The following is a 13665-nucleotide window of genomic DNA, read 5'->3' on the forward strand; positions in this document are numbered from 1 at the left end:
AGTTTCTGGATTAGAACAAAAACATACAGTAAACATTAGTTAATTAATGGAAAAAAATCCATATTGAAATATCTAGCACAACATTAATTTTCAATCTTTGGATAGAAAAATTAATTGTAAGTAATACTCTCATTGCAGTAATCAAATATTGTCAAAATTCATGTCACACATTAAGCCTTTCTTTGGACCGACTTAATGCGCACATGGAAACTTAAACTTCGCAACGTATTTATTACCGCATATATTTTCTATTAATTGGCCAAACAATAATCTTCCTTTAGGCCGATTATTGACCGCATAATTAATAGAAAATAAACAAAAGTGTGCAATGCTTATTATTTGGCCAAACAATAAACTTTCTTTGGGCCGATTATTGTTCGCATAAATAATAAGTATTACTTTATTCTTAATCAGTTACCCAAATATTTCTTTACCATTAATATGTGCATTCGGCCAAATATAGACCTTCCTTTGGGTCGACCAATATTCGCATGAATTACATATCACCATATTTCTAATGTTTTAAATAAATCAATTTTCATAAAAGAGGTTACTTTGGTAGCATAATGTTCAATCAATTTATTGCAAAACCAAATCTTTATAAAACAGATGAGTATACTAATCCAAATTGTTACTTGTTTTCTTACGTAACAATTAAATAATATTTTCTATTATTCAAATATCATTAATATGTACACATAACTTGGCCAAATATAAATCTTCTTTTAGAACGATTAATATTCATATAAGTTACATATACATAATAATCCTTATATCCTAAAAGGATAATCAATTAACTTTACACCAAATTAATGGCACACATAATTAAATCCAAAATAATCATAATAATATTATGTACTAATGTTTTAGAATAAATCAATTATATTATAAAAAAAATTAGGTACAGTAAAAATATATATATATATGTGCGAGGCCAATAATATTATGTATATACACGCAATAATATTAAAGCCATACCAAAAGCTATAATAAAGCCATATATATACGCTCAGTAGCACACACATAATACACGTATATGTATAAAATAATGCAATCCAGGGTATTGCCATTAGAAAAAAAAAATTAATCCTTGTGCTTGTACATCAGTACATGATGCGCACATACATATATATCGATCAAAAGAATAATAAAAAAAATAGATATTTTTGATGATTAAATTATGAATGGCTCTGATACTACTTGTTGGAATAAATAATTTTATTAATCTAGATCATCTATATTAAATCACCAAAATATAACATTAAGCGGAAGCGTACCTTTAATCATAATAGTCAGAAATTGATGGAAGAATTTGAATCTTGTGGTTCTTTCGATCTTCCTCAACCAAGGCGACTTTGGTATACTGGAGACTGAAACCCTGAAGGTCTATTTATATTTGAGTATGACACCCATTAAACTTTAAAGCCCAAATAAAATAGTATCTAAAATTCAAAAGATAATTATCTAAGGAACAAAAGATAATATCCGGTTTTATTCTCATTTAATTCCAAATCAAAAATAATAATGACTTATTCAATTTAGCATTTATAACAATAAATGAGATCACCATTATATAAGTCATTTAATTTGAAATAGCATCATTTGTGATTATAATTAATATATGTATTGCTCACAAACAAATTAAAAAATTAAAATAATTTCCTAACATATATTTTAAATAATAACTTTAAAGATTAAATTTTGATGCAAATTTTTGTAATTATTATTAAATAATAAAATATTTTTATATTTAAAATTTGGTAATTTTTTGTCAAGTAAATTTTAAAAAAAATATTATGAATGACTATATCGTTTTAAAAAATAAAAAAATCTAGAAATTAAATTTTGTTCTTAATTGTTTTGTATATTTTTTAAATATTTATTTAAATATTATCAAAAAATTTAGATTAATTAGATAAGTCGTTTATTAAATATAAAATATTTTTGTTATTTACAAAATTTATAATAGCTATTGATTCTTTTTGTTATATTTTAAATTATTTAAAAATTATTTTATTATAATATTCTTAAAAAAAATATTAGCGATTAAATTTTTTGAGTACTGAATTGACGTTAACCTTCCCGGCAATTTGATGATAGGTTTTTTCGCAGGGTTAGAATTGTGAGGGGACCCAACAAAACATGAAAACCTAAACCATATGATGTTTGATCTTTGTTTCCCTATTCTCAGTCACCGTCGATCAGCATCCATGCCCACGTGCTCACCTCATGTATTTCCTTATCTCCATCACTTGGGTTGCATGCTAGTTGCTTATTCATGTTGACCCTTCTTTTGGATCTTCTTAAAACTATTACTCTTTTGGTGCTCCTCATGCTTTGCTTATAACTCTCTAACTTCATTTTATCGTTTCAATCCTTTTGCAATTATTTTTATCTTCAGCATGATGTATGTTGTGGACGCTTTTGCTTAGCTTGGCCATCCATTTCTTATTTATGAAAAAATTAAAGAGGGTGTAATTAATTTAAAACAATATTCTACATTAATCCGTTTTTTTAGTTAATTAATGTTCTTTTAGACTATATTTAATTTTAAAAATAGAATAAAATAAAATACTAAAAATATGACACAAAAAATAAAGATATAAATATATATTAGTATTTTTATATTTTATTTGATAGTAAAATAAATATAAAATGAAATAAATAATAAATAATATAATTTATCTTTATTTTTTATATTTAAATTTTTTATTAATTAAATTTAATTAAATTTGTTTAACATAATAAAAATTAATTATGATTAATATTTTTTTAATTTTATTATTTAATTTGATTAAATTTTGTTTATAAAAAAACTTAGATGTGTAACATTATTCTTTTCTAATTAGTATATAATGTACCGTGTGAGAAACTAATACATACCAAATCTTTCTTTACACTCTTGGTTGAACACAAAATTAAAAGACTTTCCCGGTTTCCCATCGGAGAAACGTCATTGAAATATCCCTTAGACCATTTTCAGTAGGGAACTCATCCCAATTTCTGTTTATGGTCCACCTGTCATAAAAAGTAACTCCACATCAGCTTTTGCGTCATAAACAGTAAATAGAAACTCAAAACATCTCTCTTTTCTCCGTTAGGAGGAACTAACTTTAGTCCTTATTGTGATTCCACTTAATTAATTAATTAATTAAAATACTTGAAATTAATTTAATTAATTTTTTTAATAATGTAATTTAAATTTATAAATTTATAAATAATTCACTATTAAAAGATATTAATATTAATTAATTTCATATATAATAATAATAATACACAATATATAATTTGGGGTTACACTATTTGTAAAATTACTTAATACAAAGAAAAACATAATTAAGCTTTATAGTTGACGACAAGCATTGTGAAATTGCCATATGTGTTCAATCAAGTCCTCTTTCAATTGTCTATGCTGCTGCCTATTTCGAAGTTGGGCATTTCTTTGGAGAAATTGATGGTATGGTGCAAAATCTTCTTCTCCCAGCTGAGGTTGTGATAAGCCATTTTCGACATCATCATACTCTAAGCCCTAAGCAAAATTTCCTGCATAAGTGTCTCTTTCATCTTCAACAATCATATTATACAATATAATACAAGCTCTCATTATGTTGGCAAGTTTCTTTTTTTCCCAAAAACGAGCTGGACCACGTATAATTGCAAAGCGTGCTTACAACACTTCGAATGCTCGCTCCACATCTTTTCTTTGCCCTTCTTGGTATTGTGCAAATAACTTGCGTTTCTCCCCTTGTAGCTTTGAGATTGATTTGACAAATGTGGTCCATTCAGGATAAATACCATCTGCTAAATAGTATCCCATAGTATAATTATGATATAAATAATTAATATAAATTATTAATTAAATAAATATTTAATTATTTAATTTATTTAATTATTATAATAATTATTAAATTAATTATTATTTAAATAATTAATATAATTATTTAATATAATTAATTATTATTTAATTATTTAATATAATTATTTAATTTATTAACATTTTTATAATTATTTATTTTTTAAATAACTTGCCATTTCATTGGATGTATGGAGTCCCCATTCAGAGGGACTCCCCTTCTTGGCCCCCGTGAAGGAATTGCATTCCTTTTCACTCCAACGGTTCAAAATCCTTATGTGTCAGAGAAGGGACTCCACTTTTATACCATTGGAGTTGCTCTTAATATAATTGTTTTTCATAATCAACTTTAATTCAACAAGAATTCATTTTAGATCCAACTGGATGAGTGGGATACTCATATTCTTGTTTTTAAATTAATTGTCTCTTTTATTTTTAACTTTATTAAAAAGTTATTGTATCTAGACAAAAATACATCCACGTATATTCAAAAGTAAGATTGCATTTATTTATAAAAATAGGACATTAAAACATTAATATAAAGACATAAAATTATATTTAATGATTAAGATATAAATAAAGGTATTGTGACTTGAGATACTAATAAATTAGTGTATTTATATCATTTCTATAATAATAATAAAGTTTATTATTTAAATGGATAAAAGTATAAAATGTGTTATTGTTTTAATTAATTTTTAATCCAATTTATATTTGAAAACTAATTATCAAAATACATGTCTAGTAAAAAATTATTTAATTTAATAGTAAATATTAAAGTTGAGTAGAAGAATTTTAAGGATATAAACTTTAATTAAATAATGTTATAATAATATTTTATTTTTTATTAAATTAATTTGATATATATTTTTAGATATAAATTAAAATTTATTTTTGGTGTATTAATAGTGTAAAATTTTTTATACAATTATTCAATTACGGTTAGTCTTTTGGATTATTATTTACAGAAATGTAATCAATAATATAAAGATAGTTATTTTTTATGATATAATGTTATATAGAATGTATATATAAAACTATTTTACACTAATAGTGTATTAAAATTTAATTCTAAAAATTAAAAAATACATATAAAATAAATATTTTGATACAAAAAATAAGTATATTTTAATATAGAAACGAATACAATTTTTTAATGAGAACATATATATATTTGTAGATATACTTTTTTTTTTTTTCAAAATGCTAATGGGGACATTTGTCCCCACAAACTACAACATAGATTCGTCCCTACTTATAGGTCCTTTGGAACTTTTGTCTTTTGTGCTGGAAATAGACAACTGATTGTGATAAAAAAACGCCGATGCCATTCAACAAGTCTTGTTCCACGCTGCCAAGATGAGTGATTTGTTTTAAAGGATCTATAAGGGATTAAGCCAAAAAAAAAATTATTAAATTTTGCTTACTTGAGCCTTTATAGGCCATTTGGAACCTTCTTTTTGTGCCAAAAATGGACAGCTAATTACGATAAGAAATGCCGATGTTGTTCTGCAAGTTTTGTTTCACACTATCTAAACGAGTGATTTGTTCCAAAGGGTTTATGAGGATTCAAGTCAACAAAAATTTGTATTTTGTTGAAAAATTTTATTAACTTGATTTTTTATAGGCCTTTTGGAACTTTCCTCTTCTCTGCTAAAAATGGATAATTAATTGTGATAAAATCGTTAATGTTATTCTGCAAATCTTGTTCTACGCTGTCTAAATGAGTAATTTGATTCAAATGGTCAATAAAGAATCAAGTAAACAAAATTTGTCAAATTTTGCTAACTTGAGCTTTTATAGACCCTTTGGAACCTTCAATTTTTGTGTCGAAAATAGACAGCTAACAGTGATGGCAAACACCGTTGCAGTTCTACACATTTTGCTTCATGCTATCGAAATGAGTGATTTGTTCCAAAGGATTTATAAAGATTTACGTCAATAAACTTTGTCAAATTTTACTGACTTGAACTTTTATAGGCCTTTGAAACCTTCATTTTTTGTGCTAGAAATGGACAACTGACTATGATAAGAACTCAAGTCAATAAAATTTGGATAAATTTTGTTGAGTTGATTCTTTATATACTCTTTAAAATAAATCGGTCATTTAGACAACATAGAATAAGACTTGTAAAATAGTATATATCAATATTTCTTATCACAATCATTTGTTTATTTTTGTCACAAAAGACATATTTTAAAGGATCTATAAAGGTTTAAGCCAACAAAAAAATTTGTTGATTTGGTTTTTTCTTATAACAGTATGAGAAAAACTTAAAACAGTCTTTGATAATTATTTCAAAGACAAAGAGACCCTTGATAAAAAAAAAATATCCAACTTGATTCCTGAACTTTACTTTTATAGGACTGATTAGTCTCTGTGTCAAAAAAGTCAATGTTATTTTTCTTTTGGCACAGAGGCTAATCAGTCCCAAAAAAAAAGATCAAGAACCGGGTTGGGTGTTTTTTTTTTTTCTTAGGGACCTCGTTATCATTTCGAGATAATTGTCAGGGATCGGATAGGGTATCCACTCTAACAGTATTAATATATTTTTTTTTATCACAAGTAACTGTTCATTTTCAACACGGAGAATGAAAGTTCTAAAAGGTCAACTTAAGTTTTTACTTTTTATAGACCCTTTAAAACAAATTATCCGTCTAAATAACTTTGAACAAGAGAAAATTGTGCTAGATTTGAAATCATAGGAAAAAAACGGAAAAGAAATTCAATGCGCAATAATTAATTAAAGAGATTCTCTTAATTACCTTTCATAATGTGTCCCAAGATTGAACAACTAAGTTATAAAATGATGATTGAGCCAAGATTCACTACAAGGGAGGTCCAAAATACCGGCGATTTTTATCTTGATTAGCGGTGGTTTTAAATCGCCGTAAAACCAAAGGCTTGTGGCTAACTGGATGCCATGGTTATGGACGCCGTGATTAGGTTTGGCGGCAGTTTCCAGCTTCATCTCCAATTGGTTGCTTTACGTTGTTGAACTTGAGCACAATCCTTCTACCGTTAGGCTGTTCCATAGCCTCACCCACGCTTAATTTTGCGGGCTTGATTGTGCCATCGGCATCTATAAGCCAAATTTAATACCTTATGTGTGTATCCATTGTGGACATTATCCACAAAAAATAATACATAACATGGAGTCTAACTCGAATTGAAGAAAGAAAAATAATTGAATACGTTACTGATGATCTTAACTGTCCAAAACTCTGTAGTTTTGCGTCCTTTGCGACTCTGAGCTCCAGAAGCAACAAAGGATTGGTCATTAACTTCTTGATCAAGAGAATCTACCTCCTTTGCATTAGCGTCCAAGTTTTCGTGGCATGACTCTGAGTTGTGAATGCTACTTGTGTTCATCTGTGGAGCAGACCTTGGTTCATTGCACGGTAGACGGAATGGGCATGAAGTTGCAAGGACACCATCACCACTGGTTGGGAGAATTTAAGCGCCATCATGGTGGAAAGCCGAAGCCGAAGGCGGAGCCGCGTGAGGTTGCTAACATCCTGGTCCTAGTTTTGATTTTTTCGTGTAGCGACCTTTCTTAATCATCTTAAGGTCCGAATACCAGGAATGCAGAAAAAAAAAATCAAGTCACTTTAAAATCCAATTAAGATTATTTGAAATAAATAAAAGAAGGACAAGTATTTACAAATTAGTCAAATACACAAATCATAATTTCTCATCCTCAGTACTAAGTTTAACCATGTTAAAAATTTTTTTTTGGATATCAAACTCTATTTTGCAAATAATCCATGTATATCAAGGAAGTGTATTATTATAGTTTCGGGCTAATCAAATTAAACTTTTGTATTTATCACAAACTAAAAATTTCTCATCATGATCTCAATAAACATAATGTATTTGTCTAACAAACCAAGAGCAATTTTGAATAGAAGTCATCAACAATGATAAATTAAACATCTATAAGACATGTGGCCTACCTAGTGCATGACGCTCCGGATTTGAGCACAGTAGATATATAAAACTTTATCCCTAAAATTGGGGAGGTTTTTTATATTATTTGTACCCTTGTCCACGTCAGAAAGCAGCAAGACACATGCATCAGAATTTATATATCCAAACACAAAGATTAAACAACAGCATTTCTTAAAACTATATTGAAATGTATTATTATAGTTTTGGGCTAATCAAATTAAACTCTTGTATTTATCACAAACTAAAAATTTCTCATCATGATCTCAATAATCATAATATATTTACCTAATCCACCCAATTAAATGCAGGTTCTACATAAAAAAAGGACAAGTATTCATAAATTGATCAAATACACAAATCAATTTACTTTATAGGCGAGGTAAATTTGGTAACAGATGAGATAATTAATTGGAGTAGGATTTCATCAAAATTACTTGTGTGTTGGTGAAGTTGATGTAGTAAAATTTCAGTAAAAGATAAGACATGATTAATTGAAAGGTTCAAAGAATTGGTTATCATGATAGCGAGTTGATAAAATTTCACATCTTTTTAAATATTACCTAATTTGATAAGAAGAGAGAGGAGCAGCGTACAATTAACGAAACATACCCAAATTTTATTGACAGTAAAAACACCTACTATAATCACATTTTAACATCACACATCTTATTGAAAAAAAGAGGAGTAGTTATCGGAACAGAAAGAACGGGCCAACAACAGTCTCAAACTGACGACGACCACGCAGGTAGAGATGGTGATGCGATCGGCAGCTTCTACAGACCGAGAATGCGACACCAGATGAGCATTCTTCGTCGGCGACAGCAAAGACAAGCGAGAGTGCGAGAGATGAGAACTTCTCTTTGGAGGAGAGAAGTTTGGTTCAATGTATTCAGAGCTATGAGGTAGGTTGGGGTGTATAAAGATTGAGAAGAAGAGGTAGAGTGCAAACACGGACATATTTTATAAGAAGGGTATTTTTATTTTACGGATGTTTGAAATTGTGAAAAACCAAATCCTATATACATCTTTTATTCTGAATTAATAATATTAATATTAATAATAATAATGTGAACAATATTAATAGTAAATATTATAATATTTATTATAATGAGTATATATTGTCAAAAGAATAATATAATAACCGAAATGATTATAACGGGAGGAATCTGAAAAATAAAAACATTAAAAAAATTAAATTTAGGGTTGATTTTTTTAATTTTGAAATAATAATAATAATAATAATATCGACAAGAATAATGGACAGCGTACTAAAATGATAGGGGATATAGGTCTTGATAATACAGTATTTACTATTTACAATGGTAATAATAATGGAAACAATAATAAATTTTTATTAAAATGAGTTTATGTTGCCATATTATAATAGGAATGTTTATTGTAACAGGAATATCAAGAATTAAAATATTAAAATAGGTAAACTTATAAATATTTGTTTATTTTTGAAATAATAAAAAAATTATTAATAATAATAGGGTATAGTTCTTGATAAGAAGAAGTAAAATATTAAAATAGGTAAACTTAAAAATATTTGTTTATATTTGAAATAATAAAAAATTTATTAATAATAATAGGGTATAGTTCTTAATAATAATAATAATAATAATAATAATAATAATAATAATAATAATAATAATAAGTAAAATATTAAAAAAGGTAAACTTATAAATATTTGTTTATTTCTGAAATAATAAAAAAATTATTAATATTAATAGGGTATAGTTTTTAACAATAATAATAATAAGAATTATATTTTTTAGTACTTATTTTGGCGTCATTAAAAAAAATACAAATAGATTGTTATTTTTTAGTTTGTTTGAAAAAAATTTATGTGTAACAATAAAGGCAGTAGAAAAGATAAAAAATCATTTCACTCATTGTGTCAATTAAATTTATATTAATCCGCATCTTGCGATAGTCTTTCAACAAATTGTAGAAACAGGTAAAACGGTAGACCAAGGGCCTTCAATGTAGCATACTAACAATCTCTAATAACAATCTGAACAGTTATAAAGTCACGACAAATTCAACAAATAAGTCTTGGCTATCCTATAAACCTGAATCGAAATTCTTCAATTAAACTGTTGCACTATCCTTAAGGTTTCAAGTATCAATTCGCCCACATAGCCAAATGCCACGCACTCTTCTTTTCAGGAGACATTCCACTATAAGGATATTCATTCTCTTCTAACGTTTTACTGAGGTCATATGACAGCATCGAGGCCTTTTGTCTAGCAGAATCAGCCTCATCAGACCCATTGGAGGAGACAACGTCCTCTTTCTCCATTGAATTTGGAACCACCTTTCCTGGTTTTTCGGATGCCTCCTGAATCTGGAATCGAGATAACCCTGAGATGGAAATCATAGCCAAATAAGTCCAGAATATGAAGAATTAGGGTAAGAATTAGTGTGTGAACATAATATTTCTACATCAACAGCCAAAAATTTGTCTTTTTTACGTCTCCATAGTCGTTCAAGTCCATATTCTGAGTTTGATGATACTCCATTAGATGCCATGACACGAAGTCTTTTCTTTCTTCGTTCACCCACTACACCCACTTCACTATTTCAGTGTCGTCGAAGGATTAGGGCTCAACAATTTGAAAGATTAGGGGAGGTGGTGAAACGACGTCATTTTGGTGCGTGGAGACTAATATGTCTTGTTTTCAAAAGCTCAAAGCCATGTGTCATTCCATAATGGACATGTCAACGCCATAGGAGTCACGTTAGACTTTTTCGTTGGGTCCAATAGAATGACTTTAATGGAAGGATAAATTTATCTACATTTTGGAGAGGTTAGGACATGAATGTATTTTTCATTTTTCAGAAACAAAAATGTCTGCAGAAAAAAATATCAAGAACCTTTTTTTTCTAAATACTATTTATTTTAAATATTTTTTACATTAAAACTGTTAAACTTTTATTTTAATTGTAATTTTATAAAAATTTATAATGATAATTGTTATATATATTTTTTGCTTAATTTTTTTAATAAAAAATTTATATATTTTTATGTATTATCTGCTGTAGGCTCCGAAAATATACACTAGTTAATTAATTATTACTGTTAGTGGAACTCTTATAGGAGTTTTTATAGAATACTTTGCCTAAACAGAATGTGGATACTAGACAGAGTTGATTGGATGTCTTTCTCCTTTTTTTTTCCTGCTCAGACGCTTAGTTGTATTTTTTTGTAAACGAATTACCCCTTTCTGTGTTCTTTTATTTTTTTTGGACTTGCCTTTCTGTGTTCTTTTTTAATATTTTTGAATGTTTTTGGTTCATTAACTTGGCTCTGTTTGGGTTATTTTTTATCGGGTAATAGTTTATGGTTCACAGTCCACACTGTTTCTGGGCTAATTCAACTACACTTCTTTATCACATGCTCTAATTCTGACCCAAACCAAAGAGAGATATTTTGTTGAGCCGACAACTGTAAACAATTTCAGTGCTTGGACACCCCCGTGCAAAAGAGGGAAAAAAAAAAAAAATCAAAGATGTGAAAAACATGCTATTTTATGGGATTCAGATAGTCAATTAATTTTGTGCAAAACCTCATATACTTTAGGCAGAAATAATACTTGATTGAAGGAAAAAAAACCAGTGTTTACTGTTTTCATATCTTAAAACTAGCTTATAATCTAAGGAAAAAAAACTAATTATAAGGTGATAAAATAAAAAAAATAATTACGATTAAATTTGTAATTTTAATTATGTGTAAATTTTATCGTCTTAAATAAAATTATTAGTGCTTGTTTGTTAAATCGATAAAAAAAGATATTTTTTTTTATTTTGTAGTGTATTTGACAAATTTCTAATATTAAAAGTAAAAGTATTAAAAAATAAAAAATCTTTTTTAAAAAACTTCAATTTATATCTTTAAAAAATAAAAATTCTTTTTCTTTTAAAAAAAATATATTTTTTACATAATAAATAAACAAAAAAATATTTTCATTTTATTTTATCTAAACATAATTAATAAATAAAAAATATTTTTATATGAGATATTTAAATATAAAATTACTTTTATTTTATAATTTTTTTAAAAAATATCATTAAATTTTATTTTTCGAGAATAAGTCCAAACAAATCTTAAACTCTCTTTTTTACTTTATCAACTTATTAAATTTAGAGGTTTTTGATTTATCTAAAAATTACATGGGTGTTGATACCACCAAGTACCAAGTTAACAACCATTCTCCCCTATAAAACTGTCTTCAATGTGCATCTTCATCATGATGGAAAACTAACACCTTCACATGTATCAATGTCTCCATCCATATCTTTCCTAAAAAATAAAGAAAGGGTTCAATTTATTAAATTCTTAATTAAATAACTTTCTTCCCTTCTAGCAAAATCATGAAAGAAAACAATTATATCATTAATTAGATATACAATATAGAAACCAGGGTTTTGCACTTAAACCATGTTTAAAAATTCGTTAAACCATAGTGTGGTTTTAATTTTTTTTTTAAATAAGCAGTAATCCCACCCGTCTAGGGAGATTTACACGGTGAACAAAAACACTTAAATAGCAAGAAAATAAAATTTAGGAAGAATAAGTAAATTCCCTAACACGTTACAATTTAAAATCACTTTCAAATGATTCAATTTCTTTTAAAGAATTTAATTTTGATATAAACGTTTTTTACAATCTTGTAATCATATTTGTTTTTTTATAACTATTCGCACGATTAACCTAAAAGATAATTATTTTTATTGATGTGACATAGTATAATTATTAGATGTATGTATAAAATTATTTTACACTAACATTATATCAAAATAATTTTTTTTAAATTGCAGTAAAAATCATTTGTTTATAACAAAATAAATTTTCTTTTCTTAAACATGAATTTTTAAATATTTTTATTATTAAAAATTTGTAAAATATAATAATATTTTTTTAACAATTTAATATCACCCAAAATTTAAAATTGAATAGCGTCAGATTAGAAAAATTACTTCTCCCTTCTAAATCTTGTTTATTTCCTTGTTTGTTTTTTTGTGTATGTGTTATTCTTACAACAAGTAAATTGTCCTAAGCCAGTACGATTTACGCATAGTGAATATGGTTTTAAATAAGAATATAAGATATAAAGATAATTAAGGGTCTTTCTTAACTGTTTCAGTAAAAAATCCTAGAAACTAGGAATAATTATTGAAAAAAAAAGATAGTATATTTGTTTTCGTCATTCAAAAATCAAAACATCACTAAACAGGTTACATTATTTCAATAAATAAAATCACTTTATTTAATTGAGTGAAAATATAGAAAACAAAATACAAAATATTTACTATCTGCAATATTTTTCATATTATTATATTAATTAAGAAATACTGTATTAGTTATAACTAAATTCATAAATCTTAAAGAGAAAAACTTGTAACGAAAACAGAAAAATAAATATTATTATTTTTTGAGTTAATTTATTTAAAAAAATTCCACAGGGAATACATGCATTAAGATTTTTTTTGTGAGCAATTACAATTCTCTTTTTTATTTTTATTTTATGTTATAATAATAGATAGAAACCATGATGACTATTATGTACACTAAAATTAGTCACCAAAATTAACTACTAGTATAAAATATATGCTAAAATATAAATACACATTAAAAATAAATTAAACCACATTATATTAATAGCTGATGATTTTAGTAGTTGATTTTAGTATATAAATAACATTTTTTTATTTATTTACACATACAAAAGTTTTATTTATTTTTTTTACAGTGTGTGTTGTTTCAGCCTTCGTAGAAGTTGAGATAGCTATTCTTCCCAAAAAATGAAAAATCCCAAATCCAAATCGTGGATCTTATTATAGCTAAGCTCAACCG

Source organism: Arachis stenosperma, chromosome 4 (genome assembly GCF_014773155.1).
Source record: "Arachis stenosperma cultivar V10309 chromosome 4, arast.V10309.gnm1.PFL2, whole genome shotgun sequence".
Classification (NCBI taxonomy): domain Eukaryota; kingdom Viridiplantae; phylum Streptophyta; class Magnoliopsida; order Fabales; family Fabaceae; genus Arachis; species Arachis stenosperma.